The sequence below is a fragment of the Crocodylus porosus genome, unplaced genomic scaffold (assembly GCF_001723895.1).
Source record: "Crocodylus porosus isolate Cpor-Errol unplaced genomic scaffold, CroPor_comp1, whole genome shotgun sequence".
NCBI lineage: Eukaryota > Metazoa > Chordata > Crocodylia > Crocodylidae > Crocodylus > Crocodylus porosus.
This window is the reverse complement of record NW_017728916.1, coordinates 4,247,138-4,267,922: the sequence shown is the minus strand read 5'-3', so window position 1 is coordinate 4,267,922 and position 20,785 is coordinate 4,247,138.

Sequence of the window (20,785 nt, the reverse complement as noted above, 5' to 3'; positions counted from 1 at the left end):
CTTCACAGCCTCAATGTCAACCTCCTCTGAACTGCCTTCTGGGAAGGAGACCTGGCTCTAGGTGAACTCAGACAGCAGTGGAGCACAAACTCGGATTCTTCCTTGGTCCCCAGAATTTCTTTTGCTAGGGCACTTGGGTCCCCTCCTTCCAGATCCAGCTCTTCCTCTGGCACTGGAAGGCTCAGTCTGGGAACTGAAATGGGGGTGGAGGAGACTATCATGCTGGTGCTGCTTGTCATGCTAGTGGTGCTGGGGGTTATTATTATGTCTGGTGTTATTGGAGGGGGTGCAGATGCAGACACTGCTTCCCTCTCCTTGCTGCTTCTGGAAGCCTCATCCTTGCTAGTTGTAGGAAAGAGGTTGCATCTCAGTTTGGGGGTGGGGAGGGAAATTACACCTCTCCCTCTACCCCCTCTTCCACCCCTCCATGAAGGCTTGCCAGCTGCCTTTCCACCACACTTCATGGTGTGTTTCATAGTGTCTTGTTTTTATAAAAATATATAAATGTATCTGCCTTCCTATATAAATTCTATAGTGTAATATCCAATATAATTATAAAATTGAAAAGAATAAATCAGTTAATAATAAAATAAAAGGGTCTAGAAAGAAAGCAAAAGGTATTGTAGAGTCCCACTTGCTAGGCTAGCAAGTAGGAAATCAAATACATGGTAGTAGTAGCCTTTGTTGATTTAATGCTCCTGAGCTGCTGGAAGATAGCTCAATAACTGTCAGACCCCAAGGCAGAAAGCAGGCAAGTTCAAACAATGCCGCCTTTAATGCTGTTTTTCCATCCCTCCCCCAGAGCACTGGGATTGGAAGGGACCTCAGGGATCACAGTCACTGGCCAGCTACACAGTCAATGTGAGAGCAGTCCTTCCCTCCTCTTCCCCCGCCCTCTCCTTACTTTCTGTTTCCCTGCAGATAAGCCCAGCTTCAGTTTCGAAACTCGAAATGTTTCAAAACTTTCGAAATTTTTTGACCACCCTTATTTTGTTTCAAGGCTATTTCAAAGCCCTTTGTTTCATTTTCACTGTTTCAAGTTCGAAATAAGTTGAAATAGCCCTACTACACACACACGGATGTGTGTCACTTGCCTTGCAGGTTAATCTGTAAGGAATCTGGAAGCAGCAGCAACAGAAACAACAATAACAAAATCAGATTGATGAAGCGGTTCTGTTTATCCTGAGTTCTTTTCACTTGAATTTGTTCCTGGATCTTAGCAATGTATGAATAAGACCCGTTGCTTTCTTGCTTAGTTTAAAGGGCTGAGTAAATCCAATGTTGAGACCATATTAAGAGAAAAAAAGGCTAGAGAGACTAGCTAGAGAAAGAGGTTCGGCGATGTGGCCTGTGGAGCCCTATCATCTGACCTGTGGTACTGCCTGGGGGACTTAGACAGGCCCTGTGGTCCTCAAGCACGTCATGCCAAGTGTGGCATGGAGGTCTGATCCAATACATACTGCATGTAGCACCCATACCAAACCATGCCTGTAGGCTGGATCTCTAGTCTGGTCTGGCATAGGGAACTCATTCAGTATGTACCAGGGTGCATGCCTCAGACCAGCCCTGTGTGCTGTATGCAGTGTGTGAAGCTGAGACCAGTGCATGCTGCATGCAGCGTGCAGGCCTTGAGCAAGTGCACATGCTGCATGCCTTGCACCAGGTCAGTCTGGGGCATGTGCTGGCTCTACCATGCAGAGCCAGTATTTGGGCCTGATCTAGCTCATGGACCCACCCCACCCCAAACCTCTCATCCATTTGATAACCCTGAACCAAACAATTGCTTTCAATGTTAGGGTCACAAGCACAGGGTAAACTCCAATGGGATCTCTGCAAGGTTGCAAACCAAATAAAAAAAAATAAAACTTTCCAGGCAGGCTCTACTCAAACAGCTCTTGCAGCTTGTATACAAACTTACTGGTCTCATCACAGTGCACAGGCACACTCATCCTTGTACTCAAATGATACAAACACCATCATAACAGGTCTCAGTTTTCTCAATGACTCAAGCAGTAAGCAGTCACAGAGAAGTTAATGAAAGATTGCACGAGAATGAAACTTCATGATCATTTCTTTCTCAACCCGCAGTCTGGAAGAGAGTGGTCAGGTACCAGATATCATGCAGTCATTTTAAAAGTAAGATTTTTATTCCTGTATTTTTTTCAAAAGGGATAGGAAAAATAAGGGTGGGGGGAAATGGAAAAGCCTATAAGACGCATAATATGCATTGCCTGGTTTTGATCACTTGGTACTTGCATATGTATAGATCAACTAAATCTTGAAAGTAAATTTCCTACAAAGATCAACAGTGCAACTGAGATGTAAGGAATAACTACAGGAAAAGATTGCTTTAAACTTACTACTGCATCATGCTGCATTAATTAATAACTCAATATTGCAGGTGGTATAGGGGAAAAAACAAAAGCACAAATGAAATGTGGCATTTTAATATGTTAAATGTTTTTGTGATCTGCCATTACAAAAAAACCTAAAATAGTTCTCCACATGTGAGGCAAGCAGAACAGCTACTTCTGGTATTAGCCAATATTTTATTCTTGTGCTATATGTACCCACAGGAAAAAAGAACTTCTACCTAATACATGGGCTTGACAATGAGTGTCAACATATAAATAGCTGAAATGCCCTTAATATGATTTTAGCAAAGCCTAAAGTCATGAAATATAATAAATTAGCAGTAAGGATAATGCACAGGAAGCTACCTCCTTAAAGTAGTCCCAAGGTTCCCAGAACATCTTTGTTTAACTTTTATATTAAGACTTTCAGTACTCAAATACTAGAGATGGACACATTAGTAAAATACTTGGATAGATGCAGATGATGACTGGCTGGCTAGCTAGATCAGGTAACTTAAACTATGGAGCTAGTTTTGACTAATATCTTGGGTGACTGCTTGAGTGATAGTTCGATGAACCATATGTTCAATTTCCTTATTAAAAATAGGCAAATTTTAGCAAAAATACACACACAGTTCTTAAATATCCACAGAAAGATGCAGCAGACAACAGGATTTTCCATCCTATCCAACTGTTCAGTAGAAAACCAGTCAAAATATGTTATCTTACTATGGCCTGCTTTTCTGAAGCCTTTTTTTCAGAGACAGAAGGGGGGAACACTGCATTAACATGAATTAAAACTGAACCTGCTGCCTCATAGTACCCATGCACCTGGGGTAGGGAGCAGTAAAAAAACACAAATGGAAGACCAGAGGAATCCTTTTGTCCATTAGCTGACTACATATAAACCTGACTGACTGACAGGAAGCATAGTGCTCTTACATTTCTTGGAAACATCTCTTCTCCTTTTTGCCAATTATGAAAAAATTGTTCAAATTTAGTTTTGAAATGTAAAACACTTTCAGGTTCTAAATAAAATAAATTTTGAATCCAAACCTCTGAATTTGCATTCTCCTTGTGTGTTTCAGAGAGCTAGTAAAAATCCCATAGCTTTTTCAGTCATCTTTATGCAACTTAATATATCTTTTTGAACAAAGTGATGAATGCCTGAGATGAAGGAGGAAATCCTATCACTTTTAAGCACATTGTTATTATCACCAAGAGCTGGTTGCATAACCAGTATCTCTGCCAACTGATACAAAAACACTCGTAATAATAATTTTACTCTGAATCTTGCTATGCTTTGCACCACAGATGTAATTTTAAATGAAGGACATAATTATATTAGACAAGAGAACCCAGCCAGCACTAGACAAAAAAACTTACATTTTTGTAGGACAACTGTCCCCTAAGTGCATTCAAATATAAACATATTTAGCCTGAGTTCCATTATGTGAGACCTCCAGGGGTTTGTTGGTTGGATAGATGATTTCTCCCATTGCCTGCAAAACTCTTTGGTATGTTTTTTCCATTAACGGTGTAAGGCCACGTGCTCCCTTGAATGACACACTGGGAAGTGTGTAGCAATTTACTAGAATTTCTTGTTCCACATTCTATACGGAGCCGAAACCCTCCTGCTGCTTAGTATGTTACTACTCCAACTCACAGCAGACAGCTGGCTTCAAGTGGAAAATCATTAAAAAATAATAATAACTTGGCAATCTCCTGAAAAGAGGATGTGTGCTGCAGAAAAGTGGAAAGATAGAGGCCAAACATAAATATGTAATTTATCCTAGGTGCATCTACATGTGTGTTTTAATGCACATTAGCCTATTTTAATGTGCATTAAAGCATCACAAAAAAGAGCCTTTACTAATGTGCATTAAAATAGGCCAACATGCCTTTTTCTAGTACCTCACAATGGAGGTACTAGATTTTATGTGCATTATCTAAAGCATATTAATGAACGTGTAGACTCATCCAGTTCTGTAGTTGGATCCTCACAGACAAACCCTTGACAATTGTCACATGCAGAGAACTATGCTCATATACAGAGAAGTGTTGAATTAAGCAGGTTTTATTGCACTGATCCAACTGCAAGAATAGTGCCCCAGCTACTGTTTGTGCTGTGCAGAAGGGATGACAAATGTCCTCTACTTTTTCAGCATTTGATTTCAGGTCACTTTATCAAATTTTCACAATATTTTACATGTTTCAGAGAAGAGGCATGTCTAAAATATGAGTTTATTTTCATCTGAAAATCAGAATTGAAGAATTATTTTTTTTGCACAGAGTTATGTAATCACTTTAAAAAATGCCACAGAATACCAAAAACATGGGGTCGGACTTCCCCCCATTCTAACAAGTTTTGTTGGTATAAATCCTCTGATTTTAATTGGAATTATACCAGTTAATAGGGAAGGGCAATCTGAGGAAGGACACAGCTTCTGAATACTGGAGGCTTGTCCAACAGCTCTCCCAACTATATAGCTGGTCCAATAAAAGATGTCACAAAAAACCTTACCTTTACACCAGTATAAATCACAGTAGAATACAGTGAATAGGCACACCCATTTCCAAGTATTTCTAATGCTGTGAATTTGAATGTCTTTTGGTACTTTAACTCACTAGCATCTTTCTAACGCATACGACTCTAAGCAGTGCTTATTTGCTATCAATAGACCTCCAGGTGACAGAAGCACTCCGGACACAGCTGAGCAAAAAGGATCCTTCAGCAAATAAAGCTTATTATACATTACAGCATAGGTGAAGTAATGCAGTGCTCCCATCTCATATACTTCTGTGAAACTACAGCTCTTAAGCATGTATCACATATTTGTAGAATCAGAGTCTACTTCATGTTATTCTAGAGAAGCAAATAGAAAATAAAAAATACACAGTGGATTAATTTGCTCTCCCTTGCCACAAGATGGAGCCTTCAGATTTATTTATTTTTTTAAAAGAGATTTGATTATTATTAAAAGAAAAAAATTATTTTCTAAAAGCTAAACTAAAAAGATAAATGTACTCAGTTTTCTCATGTGGATTGTCTGTGCTCCTTCAGGAACTATAATTTTCCCTGTGTGTTATGAAGTAGAAGCTGAGGAAACTGAAGATGTACATAGCAATGATACCAGACTTCCCAGACTTCTGGTATCATTCAGAGCAAAAATATGGTAAGCAATGTGACTTTTCTTTATCAACAACTCGTGCTCTGGTATCGTAGCATCTTTTGAGGACAGAAGAAATGGTAACTTTGTCTACATATGAATCAGGAAAAAAAAATGTTCTCATTTGCCTTCTCATTACATGTTGTTTCTACCATATGCATTAATTGTATGTCCTACTATTATTTCTAAATAGTGATCAAAATAGATATTGAAAGGGTTTTATTAGCTTCTAGCTTGCACAGCTCTTTTCATGGTTGTTTTTAGTTAACAGCAGAACTGGAATGGAGTCCAATTATTCAAGGAGGAATTTGTTAGTCTGTCTATCCTTGCTATATTCTTAGGTGAGACCCTTATCAGGTTATCTAGGCACCTCCTGAAAAATAAATCAGATCGATAAAGGTATCTTTTTTCTCTTTCATTTCCATTCACTAAAGGGCCTGGACTTCTTTATTTTGTAAAGCTTCTTTGTGGTGTTTATTTGTGCATGTTATTTTACGAAGGCTGGGAAGAGAAATGAGGGTTAGATTTGTTTGAATGTGTTCAAGTTCTAAGAAGGTCATTTCAGAATAGTTTCATATTTGTGTGGCAGCTTCAGAAAAAGAGAAGTGCCTTCTGAATGTAGGTCTTGTTTTTGAGGCTGGTAGTTCTTTTGTCAAAGCGGTTATGAAAAACAGACTTTCAGGAAATTTAGCCCAGGTATAGCTAGTATACTTGTAAGATGATGACCAAAACTTTGAATTTGACTTGCAATTCCAGGGGAAGGAGGAGAATAAGACAGAATGTGCTCCCCGTGGTTTCTCAGCTCATAGTTAGTGTTTCAAAGAACTCTAGCAATGATTTTAGCTTAAATGAATCAAGAGAAACAAGCCTCACCCTCTGAGGAGCAAGCCTGGTCCACTTTAATGAGGTGGTTACTTCCACTGATTGTGGCAGAACCATACCCCTGAGAAGGATTTGTTCCTGATTGTCAGGTCTCTGTCTCACAGAGATCTTGCTCTTATCTATCAAAGCAAAAGCATCCAAATCTTCTGGATATTCCAGCACAATCCTAAATTTTGATGAAGGTGGAAGGGGATAGAGTTTTCATGGGACTTCCTGAAACAAGATCTTCCTCTCAAATTTGAAAGACAAAAAAAGGCCTTGAATCAACTGAAAAGCCTCTGGCAATTTCAGGGTTATGGTTAGTAGCCACAAAACTGACTAGATGCCATCAATTTCAAAGCTGTAAATCACCTTCTGTAGAACAGCCAGAACTGTCTCAGATTTTGCCTCCTGAAAGCTACCACCTTAAGCAAACCCCCAAAGATAAGGAATTATTCCCATGATGTTCAGAGAAAACATCCTTCCCATTCCTGGACTGAACCGTTAGCACTATAGCACAGGGGAGTGTCACCCCTGTAGCTCTTTACCTGGTCCTAGCACTAGGGAAAAGCAGCCTTTTCCAGGTCCTACCTTCCTGTCCTATCATTTTACCATATGAATATCTGTCCAAGAAATGTACTTATTCTGGATGTGCTCCATGGCTTCTACTAAGCAGCTACCAGCCAATGGCACCAGAATTTCTAAAAGAAAGCCACTGATGGCATCCAGTGCAAGGCTGGGAGACCATAAACTGAGCAATTCTCAAGCGTTACCCTCCAGACCTCAACCCCTGAGTTTGTCCATAGGTTGAAAACCCAAAGAGCCTGATCCTATCGCAGGTTATATTTGTTTAGTAGTGCCTTCCTGCCTCACCTCAGTGTCAGAAATCCTGACTCTCTTTCCATATGTGGCTCACAGAGGAATGAACCTGCCTACAGTTTTTAAATTGACACTGTCTCTTGAATTTTCCTCCCGCATATTGCTGTACAACTGAATGTGGAAAACACACAGCAAAAGCCAAATATGCTTTCTCCTTGTTGAGGTTTCTGTTGGGAGAATGAGGTGCTGCATCAGGACATTGCTGCCAGATCTCAACTGCAGAGTTAACCTGATACTATACTTTAATAGTGAGACTGTTTCAGGATACCATCACTAATCTGCTGCTCCTTGTATCTCCTATTTCTGGCAACTCTCCCTGCAGCATCCAGCTGTGGGTGTGGTTATTGAGTAATATATCATTTTGGGTGAGGCAGGCATACTCATTTTAGAGTCTACACCCTTCTGTGTGATTTCTTGTGCCAGCTCTATTTGAATAAAAAATAGCAGAGAATAAAGCTAAATTATTATTTTGTCTTTTTCGCAAACATATTGATGCACAAGCAGTAATGATCCTGTGATATTTGCCTACAGAGGGGTACAGATGTGCTGTTTTTCTCACTTCAATAACAAGTGTTCCATTACTCTATGATTTCCATGGGGTACTTGTCATCCGTTTTCTAGTACTGTCCATTTTGTGGTGCTTGGGCTCCTGTTAAGAGCATACGGTGGAAAAGAGGAAATGTAACAGAGGGTATGACCTAGGCAGCTGCCTGTGTTTGTAGGTTTGGACTGCAGAGAGAAGCAGAATGGTAGGCAGGTTCTTCACACAGGCGGGAGGATTCAAGGGATGAGGGGAGAAGAAATGTTCAGTGAAGTAGTGAACTTCACTGCTGTTTCTAAAAGGACTAGTGTACATCACCATCTCCTTAGAGATGACAAGAGTAAATACACAGAGATGCTAGAAGCCAGGCTATACATAAGACTAGAATATCAGTGGGTGCACTAGCTACTTCTTTGGGTCAGCACTGGAGGAGGTACTCAGCTAGAGTCCTGCCAAGTGGATGTGGGAGTGGGCTGAGTTGCTTTTATAATGTGATATCCTAACACAAAGCAGAATTCTATTCTGGTCATATCTTCCTATGTTTGTACAACCCTTAGCATACTGTGTAGTCATTAATGACAGCAGCTGCATCAATAATCAGCTCTCAGCTCTGCCACTGTAAATATGGAGTGAGTCCACTAAAGTTTTTATTAAAGGGGACTGAGGAAGTGGACACCACACAATCACCATGCTTTCTGCTCATGCCGGTCACAGACCCTCTTCTTCCCTATTCCAACTTCAGTATAGCTGGCAAATGGAGTGAGTGCTGGATTGAAGGTGCCACTGTTGAATAATGTTGGTGAATGGGTGAACTACAGAAGGCTGGAAGATGGAGGAATAGAAAGATGTATAGAGAAAGTGGGTGCTATGGGACATTGGTGAGGGATAGAATCCAGGAAGTAGATTAAAATGTTCAAGTTATCGGGAAAGGGAGTGTGATGGGTGTGTATGTTTGTAGGGAACACCTGAAAACATGCACATGCACGCGTGCACACGTGCATATACACACACACACACACATATCATGTATACTATAGACACACTTATTGCTACTGAGTTTGCCATAGATACCCTAAATCCCATACACAAATTCAGGGAATCCATAGACTATGTAAATATTTTTCAGGGGTTGTAAACAATTTATTTCTGTTTCTCTTATTCCTAATGCCAAATTTCAGGGTTTCCACAGAGGAATACAGATTCAAGGAGAACCAGATGTTCTAAATTTCTGAATACCAAGAAAATAATTCAATAGAATAAACAGGGTTCAGAAATGGTCTTTATTAAGGTAGTGTTTTGGATGAGTGAAAAAATTTGCCCAAAGAAATAGAGAGGTAGAATGAAAGTTAATAGGACAGAACAGGTTTCTAAGGATTTGGCTTATATGCTTTGGCAGGGCCTTTCCTCCACTTTGCACCCAGTTATTAGTCCTGCCAGCCAACTTTCTTTTCCCTCCCAAACAGTGTTCATGTTCTTATTTCTCATAATTTCTCCTTTCCCTCCGTACAGGCTGAATAAAACATACCCAGCAGCTTCATTAAGAAAAACAACAGTCTGTGCAATATCTTTAGCAGAATCATTTCTCACAGTGACTACATGACAGAACCCAGGACTAAGGCTGAACCTTATCTTTTCAGCACAGTAACTGAAGAAAAACTGACCTCAGTTAATACTAATCTTCAATAAATCTTGAAAATGGCCAGAAATAGTTCTGCTAATTAGGATGAAAGCAACTGGCTGTAATAACTAAAAACTGTGTCCCCTGCAAACAATCCCAAAGACCTTCCTGTTCATTACTCCCTCTTACTTTATTATTTTTGTACTCGAGATTGTAGAATATCTTCTAATACTGTACTCTAGGACCAGTGTCATCTGTACAAACTGCAAAGGTTTATCCAGCCCTAGCTAATGAAGTTAGGTAATGTACCTTTTTAAAATATTCCATGTAGGCTGTTCTGGAACACAAGTATTATGTTTAAGGGGTGCTTGGACAGTAAACTACTGCAAGGAAACTTAAATTACATGGTAATTTCCAAGTATCAGAAACAGCTAAGAAAAATCCATACCCATTTTTCTGGTAAAGGTTGGAGTGAAATATGGTATTAAAGAAATAGCTATTCAAGAGAGACCAGCACACGAGCAGCACAGTCACTGGAGAGAGCCCACAAACACATTCATTCTGTTTTCCCTATCCTATCAGACAGCAGGGGGAAGCTGAAATGTAAAGGCATAGAGCTGCACTGCATTGGCCTAATGTGGATGGAAAGACAGTTATTAATGGCACTGGCCTGCTCTCTGACAGGATTAAGGCAGGCTGGCCCCAATCATTAGCATGGTCTGGGAAGATAGAATCAGCAGGGAGCAGCTGAGTAGCAATATCTGCACAAAAGTCATGATAATGCATGGATTCAAGGTGGCAATATCAGACCATCTAGCACAGAATATGCAGTATGGCATGCAGGTGGATACTCTGGGACAACAGTGCCATTTCTTGTGAGAAACCCACATCTGAGATAAGGTGAGCAGTGAAAGTAAAGGACACTCAGTGTTCTCCAAACATCCCCATGGGACATTAAAGGAAAGTTTCCCTTGGATATTGCACACTTTCCTGCTGGGACTTGCTGATCTGTGGAATCCCAATCACACATCAGTGGTATCTGTAGTCTGGGAACAGTCCTAATAAAGCCAAGCTACCACGGAGTTGAAAAATCCTGGAACTTCTGGAGAATTTCAAGACCTTTGTGCAAATGGGCCTGGATCTACTGCAAGTCACCAACATCTGTGCAAATCTCAGGTCCTATGTTGTTTCTCTGGATGTGCATCAGGGCAGAAATTGGCTTCCTGTTATCTGTGGTAGAAAACCTTACAATATAGATGTTGAGAACTCAGAATCATTTTGCTGTTTCTCTGCAAAGAGGGAAATAAACAAACATCCTACCATACCCCTGGCTGCTTCTGAATTTAGAAGATCATTAGATCCAAGAAATAAGCCAAATCAGTGCAAAAAAACTTGCATTATGGACTACACATAAATTATTAAAATAATGGTAAATCTGCAAGAACTATACACATGTTTCTGTCTGCTTGAAAACAGAAGGTGCAAATCTCTTTTATAAATCTGTCTACATTCTCTATGATCTAGGCTGCTTGCAAACATTTAAAAAAATTGGCGCTTTACTGTAAACTCTTTGTGCTTATGTGCTAAGTGCAACACATACCCAAAGAGGCAGTGCAGTAGTTGGACCCGGATCACTTGACAGCTGTATAAATTGGATGCTTTAGTAGGGCTTTTTTGGTGCTTTTATCTAATAGCTGATTGACCTGGCTTTAAATAAAAGCGCCCAAACACCCTGCTGAAGTGCCTGATCTATACAGACTCTGCTAAGCCTGGTCAAAATCGGAAACATCAGACTGCCAGACCAAGCAACACCCACAAGTACAGCCCAGCCTAGGCCAACGAGCAGAACTTATACACAGGTAAGTGACAGGGGCCAGGGTAATGCTGAAAGTAGGGGGCCAGTGCACCCATCCACAGGAGGTCTCAAATGCCTCTACACAAACTCTCATAGTATGGGAAACAAGCAAGAGGAACTTACCCTCCTGCTAGCTGACACCAGCGCGGATATAGTGGGGATCACTGAAACGTTGTGGGACCCAACGCATGACTGGGCAGTAAATGTCAAGGGCTACAGGCTGTACAGGAGGGACAGGATAGGAAGGAAAGGTGGGGGCGTGACACTCTACATTAAGGAGGAATATACATCCTCGTCAATTAGCAAAGAGTCAGAGGAGGGGCACACGGAAGTGATTTGGGTTAGAATACAAGGCAGTCGTGAGGAAAGAGACTTAACGGTGGGGTCTACTACAGACTTCCCAACCAAGGGGAAGAGCTAGACCAGGAATTCTTAAGTCAGCTCACAGAGGTAGTTATGTCAAAGGATGTGGTCATCATGGGGGACCTGAACTTTCCAGACATCTGCTGGGAAGAGCAGTCAGCCAGGTCTGACTGCTCATGTAGGTTTCTAGCCCAAATGCAGGACCTCCATGTAACCCAGCCCCACCAGGGGAGACACTTTGTTGGACCTGGTGCTGGCCACGGGTGACGACCTGGTGAGGGGGCTGAGGGTGCTTGACCACCTGGGCGACAGTGATCATCGCCTGCTGGAATTCACCATCCAGCGCAAGGTGGCAAAGGCCTGCAGCAAGGCAGCAGCCCTAGATTTCAGGGCGGACTTCAATGAGCTAAGTAGAATAGTCAGGGAAGCACTGAGGTCCCGGAGGGGAAAGGAGCCAAGTGTCCAAGAAGAGTGGTCGCTCCTTAAGGAGACGATCCTCCAAGCCCAAAGGGAGGTAATCCCAACACGGATCAAAGGGAGAAAGAGGGCACATAAGCCCCCATGGCTCACCAAAAGCATCCGAGAATGTCTTCTAGCTAAAAGGGATGTGTACACCCAATGGAAGGGAGGGGCCATCACCAGGGAGGACTATACTGCGGTTGCTTGGGAATGCAGGGGGGCAGTCAGGAAGGCCAAGGCGGAGATGGAACTGGGACTAGCTTCCCAGATCAAGGACAACAAGAAGTCCTTTTTTAAACACATGCCCCTGCAGGACACGCTAGGAAATCTGGTCGTCGCACCAGACAACAAAGCTAACATATTTAACAATTTCTTTGCTTCCATTTTCCTGAGCAGGGACCGGAACAGTCACCCCCCCTCTGGGCCCCCCCTTAGATCCCAGGGGAGGCGCACCTAGGCCAAGAGTTAGTGAGGATCTAGTTAGGGAATTTCTGGAGGGACTGGATGTATTCAAATCAGCTGGTCCAGATGATCTCCACCCTAGAGTACTGAGGGAATTGGCTAAGGTCATTGCGGGACCCTGGCACGGCTTTACGAGCACTCATGGTACTCTGGTGAGGTGCCAGAGGACTGGAAGAGGGCCAACATGCTTCCCATCTTCAAAAAGGGGAGGAAGGAGGACCCGGGAAACTATAGGCCAGTTAGTTTTACCTCAATCCTGGGCAAGCTTTTTGAGAAAATTATTCTGGTGCATATCCATGAGGGACCAGCAGGGGAGATTATGCTTAGGGGCAATCAACACGGGTTCATTAGTGACAGGTCCTGTCAGACCAACCTGGTAGCCTTCTATGACCAGATCACCAAATCCTTTGATGCAGGGGTAGCAGTAGACATAGTCTTCTTGGACTTTCGGAAGGCCTTTGACACCGTCTTTCACCCTGTTCTCATTAAGAAACTGGGGGACTGCAGTGTTGACACCCACACAGTCAAATGGGTCACCAGCTGGCTGGAGGGCCGCACCCAGAGAGTGGCGGTGGACGGGTCATTTTCGACTTGGAGGGATGTGGGCAGTGGGGTCCCCCAGGGCTCGGTCCTGGGGCCCGCACTGTTCAACATCTTCATCAGTGAATAACTCCGCTGTAGAATAGTACCTGTGTTGGGCAATATCCTCCAGCAGACTTAATTAGTTTATTCTGATCTAATAGCATGGCTTGTGGAGATGGTGACACTTTACTGCAAAGCTAATTAAGCAACTCTGCAGTAAATATCTTGTGTAGGTGCACCCACAGACTTGCTTAAGACTACACAGCAAACCTGCAAGATTACATTCATTATGTTATTATTAATCTTGATTCAAGTTGGCATAGAAGCTTGCTTTTCATATAGGTTTCAATTTGACTGAAATATATGCTTAAGTGTTGAGCTGAATGAGGAAGCTTTCCTGTCTGGGAGTCTTTTTGAAGAAGTATGGTAGAAGCAAATGATAAAAATGCTCTAAATGTTTTTAATTCCACTCCTTCAAAAACTTAAATTTTATGCAGCTGCCTGCCATATCACTAAAAATAGAATGGAAGGGACTTTATCAAAGGCTTTGACATTCACCAGGTGTCTCCTGAGTATGAATACAGTCTCTATGTGGAGACTTCTTTCAGCACAGACTTAAGATACCACAAGTAATTTCCTGTATCGCTCTGTTGTGTCATGTGATTTCTGTACACTTCCTGTACTCAACATTGTGGCCTAAGAATGATGCAGAGAGTGTACCTTCTATTTTCTTTAAAATCAAAAGCCTTCAACTAGAAGAAAAATACAGTGAAGAAAACAATTTAAGAACAGTATTGGCTCCCCTCTGCTAATATGACTAGTTTTATGTGTATGTACACACATAAATCTTTATATATTAAATCATATAGTGCTTCTCTGCATGACAGAGAGAAAATTTAAACTTTTTGTGACACTTTAGGGCTTAGGGAACTAACTTCTATCCTTATTCATGAGCAGACATCTGGTAATTTTGTCGAGGCTTTGCCATTCACAGTGCTAAGAGTCTCTTTGCTTACAAAGATAAATATCTTGAAAGGCTGAAGCCATCATATGTTCTGTTCCTTAACAGTTGATCTGTACACCCATGTGCAACTTATGTTATTATGTGCAGAAAAAAAAGAAATGACAAATTCTTTTAACTGATCACATTTGAACTGCAAGCTGTGGTTATCACAGGTGTTTTGTGGTATTTCTATTTTTGACAAGGCAGGTGTAAAAGACTATATGACATGAGCACCTGTTCTCTAAAAAGTTAATAGGAGTGGATAGCGATTTAAGAATTTTTCATTTCCCATGCGAGTTTATTATTTTAAAGTATATATTCCATTATAGATTGAAACAGAAATTATACCCATAAGGCAACCTGCTGCATTAAACATCGGGGGTAGGTTCTCAAAACATGTTAATTTTTGTTGAGATACTTTGTTGTAGAACTCCACCCAAAAATTACTGGAGATAGATTGTTATCATAATTTTTCTAGTTAGTATATATTGCAGGCAATGCATCTATTTTGACAGAATGATGTAATTATATTTATGCATTTCCCATTGAACTATCTCTTTGATAATAAAACCTGTTGAAATATTTTGCAGTTTCTCCTGAGTTTGCTCCCCACTTCCACAAACTTCTTCAGGTCAGTAGCTACTCAACATGTACTTCCTACCTGGATTATTTTGTATACTGATCTGCAACTAACCTTGCAAATAAAGATGTATTTGTGGTGGAATATTATAGCGCTATAGACATATCACTAATGCTATGTTAACAGGCATATTTATAAACACTACTGCATGATGTTGCTTCATTTGGAATTAGGGAGTCAGGAGAATTAGACCAGTGAGAGATTGTCATGCCTCATGTGACTTGCAAATCCTGCACTAGGAAGATTAACCAGTGCAGAACTGAGGCTGTGTCTGTGGTATGTGTGCTTTGCTGTTATAGTTACTGTTTATTTTATACTATCCAGACGAAGTACTCCTAGTGTATGTGCAGTTATATTAACAATGCCACCTTTTGTACCAGTAGGATAAGACTGCTTCCAAGAAGTAAAACAAGCTCGACCAGTGAGAGCACAATTTTTCTGTCTTTTTCAGATAAGACAGAGACATGTGCTAACACAGCTCTGTCTTTCAGGTATCATAACCCTGACCAGCATAGCGTTGCTGGTAGATAGATGCATGTGGCATAGAACTATCTTGGGTTTAATTGCAATTGTAGAAAAGCACAAATTGTGTTCAGCATTTTTCAGAAAATGTGGTCATGCAAAGATTAATGTAGTTTGCACGTGGCTACATTTGTAGTTAAATTTAGTTCATGCTGCAGCTGTGCTCACACACATTGTCAGCAATGGGCAGTTTTCCTAATGTAGATAAGAGAAGCTGGACATTGCTAAAATATTAGCTGTGTCTGTCATGGCAGGGTGTGGGCCTTGTCATTGTGCCATATTACGTTTCATTCCATGTGATGTGTGCAACAGTTAAGCAAAGCAGCCAGGTAATCACACGCTCTGGGCCTATTGCAGTTGTTATGAGCAGGTGGAGACTAGAAAATGAAGAGGATGCCAAAGAGTAAAGGGTGGGGTTAACTACAATCTTCTCCCCGTTTAGGAAGTCTGACAGGAAACAGCCTTTGTTCAGCCTGTTGATCAGGCAGTGGAGAGATACCTGGGGTCAGTCTAAAATGACACACACCCTGGTCAACTTACAGAATGGTACTAACAAGTGACAGAGCGAACCACATTCAGCCCACCTCCTCCAGGCTGGGACATGAAGTCGTTGAGGGTGGTTGTGGGGGGAAATGTAAATGAGAGAGAAAAAGGGGGACCTCAAATGACATCCCTCAATGCCAAGGTAAAAAATAATACATGTCTAGTAATATATATATTTATATATACAATGTGTAAAGTCAGTTCTACAGGACAAATCTTGATCATTTAGGCTAAATACAAATAGTCAAAAAGCCCAAGGCTGAATTGAATCAATCTTCACAGGTTAGTCTAAGCTGCACAGATTGAATTGATAAGTAAGTGAACAGATGTTCACTTTTGATTCCGGAAATGCCTGCAGTGGCTCAGATCAGAGGCTGGGGGGGTGTTGCTAGAGCATGCTTGCCTGCCTGGTTGGAGCAGACAGCTTGAGCCAAGGCTAGCCCAGCTACCCCACTCCTCCCCCACAGGGGGAGGTTTGCAGGGGAGGTGCAAAGCATCCTGGGATGCTGGGGCATTGGGAGTTAACTTGAATCTAGAGGGGGTCTGGGACAGAAGTTCAATAAAAAAATTTAACCTAAATCAGTTAAGTCTGATACAATATCGTTCCAGGTTTATCTTAAACTGTTTTTGGCCGTTTTGAAAGCATTTTACGTACACTGAACCTGTCTTGCGTTACAGATTTGAACCGGTTTTCATCACTTATACTGGTTTGCTTACAATTTCTCTCCCTAGCCTTAGTACTTCTTGGGTTTTCTTTAATATTTGCAATGTTTACTGACAACTGCCAACAGAAACTTGAGACCTAATTCTTCTCTGGTATCATTCTGCTTACTTCATTAGAGCAAACATAGAAGTAAATTTGGCTCCCGAATCATTTTGTGTTGCTGCTTGCTCTGCAGATTTTTGAGAGTTTGAGAATTTTTCACAGAGTTCTATTTTGTAAGGCAATTGGTGTGTGGGCAGTATGATTTTATTCAGTCGTCAGTCTGAACACAGTCATTAGTGGCTATGGTTTTTTTCCCCTCTGTTGCTTAATCAGTGATCACCTCCTCTTCTCAGCCTCCTTTGGGCTTGCTCTTCAGCTAAACACTCCTACACTATGTCACTGAATACACAAAAATGGACTCATCTGATTTTCTCCTTCATATAAAATGGTTCTTTTCTCTCTCAGCAACTTTCTTGTTGTTTCAACAATTCTGTATATATATATATACAAGCCTTTGTCTGTCTGTCTGTCCGTAATGCTTTGTTTGCACTCTGATCGGTTGCCTCAGCCAATCAGAGTGCTCCAAGAGCGTTCTGGACTGGAGGCAGTGGTAGTGAGGTGGAGTACTACCATGACAGCGGGGACAGAGGGGACGAAGCTGGGGGAGAAGCCAGCAGTGTCGCCCTTGCCTCCCCAGCCCTGCTTCCTGGAGGTGGTGGCAGCATGGGCTGCTGGCCAAGGCAGACAGAAGGGATGGCAAGGCAAGCTTTCCCCCTTTGCTCCTTGGAGGTGGCGACAGTGCAACGGGAGGGGAATGGGGTTGGGCCCACTGCGGTGAGGAGGGGGTGGGAGGCAGGAACAGGATCAGGCCCACCTCATGGCAGGGGGAAAGGGTCAGGCCCATTGCCCCGGGGGGAACGGAGTCAGGCCTACCGCACCAAGGGAGAATGGGGTCAGACCTGCCACACCAGGGGGGAAATGGGTTGGGCCCACTGCAACAAGGAGAGAAATGAGGTCAGGCCACCATGCCGGGGGTGGGAATGGGGTCAGGCCTGCCACAGTGGGAAGGGGTAGGGGCGAGCAGGCCTAGACCTGAACTGCTGGGGGTGAATGGGGTTGGGCCCGAAGCAACGGGGAAGGGGGAGGAACAGGGTTGGGCCTGAAGCATGGGGGGAGGGGCCAGACAAGGATGGGGGGAGTGGGGGCGCAGGGCCAGAGGTTGGCCTCCATCCCCACTGGCCTCCCCCCCATCATTCTTGACAGGCAATTTGCTAGTGATCAAATAAAAATTGTAGCATTATAAGAATAGGCTATCAGAAAAAATATTTTCACAAACTCTTCAAAATAGTATCATAAATCTTTGGAAACAAATATTAATCCAATATCACTATGGGAAAGAAAACTGTTGTAACCAGTGAAGGGAGGAAGTGGAGTGAACAATACAAAGAAGTTAGTATACAGAAAAAGATACCCTCAATAGAAGGCCAAACTCATCACAGGCAAGTGGAAATAATCTTCTCTGGCAATGGCTTACATTGACAGAGCTCACCAGGACCAGCTTCAGAGTCTAAAAATATGGATGTAATGTTTAGACAGAAGAATTCTTATGGGTGATATCTACTGAGTTATAGAGAAAAAAAGTAATAGAAAGTTCTTAGGGTCACTGGCTGGAAAAGTAATGGAAAGAGAGAACTATCTGAGCTGGGAGAGAAAGAAAAACAAGGTGAATGGGTGAAGCAGGTAAGAAAAGGTGTAAAGGTTTCTGAAGAGGGATGGAGTGAAAAAGGAGACAAAACCAGATGAAACCTTCAATATCTAGATAAATATAGATAAACTTCTTGAGGTTTGCCTGTAATAAACTTTTTGAGTTTCCCATCATAAGTTGTCATAACCACCTTTGTAGTTTTCCTTGGTAGCTTGATTTTTAGTAAATGGTATGTACAAATTACTTGTTGTTTAAGCCTCCACTAGTTATTTAATTCCTAAAGACTTTGAAATGATAAAAATACCTTACACTTAAAAATGTTATGAATTGTTATGGTTTATTGTTTGTTTTGTGGTGGTGTCTAGAGTCTACGCTGAAACCCCATTGTACTAGTAACCTTGCAGATATACAGGAAGACATATTTATTGCTTACATTGTAAAGTGCAGTTTGAATGTCATGACGATACTAATTGACTAAGCAGTTTAAGATCTTAGTATGCAACTTGACCCTTGTCTAGCAGTGCACTTTAAGCATGTGAGCTTCCCACTGAAAAATTAACTATGTGCTTTATTATTTGGCTTTGCCAGGCTGCAGACATACTGACCAATGGCTTGTTTGAAACTGTAATAAAAATTAATAAAATTTATGCACTTAGGCAGTACCTTCTCCAAGGTCTCGAGTGCTTTATAAACAGCAATAAATGTATCATGCTATTCCTGTGAGATAAAATATTATATGTGTTTTACAGGTAGGGAACTGCAGAAAGGAAGTTTAAGAAAGAGTTTAAGGCCAATGTTTCTGAAAGTGTTTTTGAAAATAGTATGGCAATTCCTACATACTAAAATAATTTAAATACTGTTTAGGTTGACCAGAAAGGGTGGGCCAACCTCCATGAAAAATCATGCTCTAACTTAGCTGATTGACTAGATTTAAAACCATTTCAAGATCACAGTACTCAGTACTTTGTGGATGGGTATAACAAAGCACAGGATATGTTACTCACAGGTGCGTGAGCAGACAGCAAAGCAGTTCACAGGTGGCTGCACTCCCAATCAGGCACAACTGCTTGTTTCCTATAAGAATAGGACTCTGAGCAGTGGAGTCAGCAGTTTGCTGCTAGCAGCCAAGGGGAGATTATCACCTGTTGGAGCTGCTGCTCACAACACCTTGGAGGTACAAGGAAGGAGCTATAGGGTTGTGAGGGCTCCTGGTTCTGAGGCTAGACCCTGCTGGGGCTGAATGGTGTGGTGGGGCAGTCTCCAGGAAATGTCACACCTGTGCCTCCCCAGTGAAGGGCATGTATGGGGTGCCAAAAAGCCTCAGCCCCCACTGCCTTGTGGGTGATCCTGTGGAGGGGAAAGGCTGGGGGAGCACACTCAAAGTCAAAGGAAGAGCCCAGGTTCACTGTGAGTCCTGAGTTGCATTCAGGAGTCAGATGTGAGGCTACAAGGGAGATAGACCATAAGGCTCCTCAGGCAAGGGGATTAAGGGGATTGAGGCCCCATTGTAGGCATGAGGGGACCAAGAGGGTCCCGAGCTGAGGTGGAAGCCTGAGGGAAAAAGTAGGGGCTGGGAGCCCTGAGTGAGGGGCTTTATGAGTCCCAGTGTGAGGGCATAAGAATCAGGAGTCCTGACATGAGGGACAGAGATTGCAAACCCTAGTGTGAGGGTACGGGCGTGAGAGTCCTAACTAACATGAGGCAGTGGTGGGAGGGTCCCAGTGTGAGGCACTGGAGTAATATGGATGCCATCTGCAAGGCACGGGACATGGTATAGGGAAGGTCAGAGTCATGTATATAAGCCTGTTGGTATCAGGGCAAGTAAATGGACAGTCTCCTGCCTTGTTATCATCTTTCAATTGTATCAGCAAAGACGTAGCAGACAAGGCAGGAGCCAGTTACCCCTGAAACAAATCGGTGGGCCAACGATTTGCCCAGCCCCAGGATATCCACTTGTTACAATGGGGCCAAAGGCTGAAAGGATCCCAGGAGTAGTAATCAGCCACTTAGGCTTTCTTTTTGCTGCTCATTGTTAATCTCTATGAAAACCTACCTTGCATATTTTAAACTGCAGTGCTGCTCTAGTATCACCACCAGCTGGATTAAACATCAGATGGATTAAAAGGGTAATTTATATAAAAAAATAATCTCTTGCATTAGGTGATAAAAATGATCTTGGACAGAGGTGGATTAAGGTGGGAGGCCCCTTCCCCCACAGAAGCTGGGCTGCAGTGGGTGGAAAGGGGCCCCTTCCCCCTCCTAGTGTTGCTGGGGGATGCTGGGTGGACCTTGCTGGGCTGGGGGGTAAATGCCCACTTCTCCCTAATCCCCACCCCTACAACAGCTGAACACACAGACACACACGTCCACTCTACTCTCACTCATTGTACATAGACACAGGTACAAATACACTGTCCCTGCCATGAACACTGACAATCACAGATGGAGGTGCGCACGCACACACACACACACACACACACACACACACACACACACACACACACACACACACACACACACAC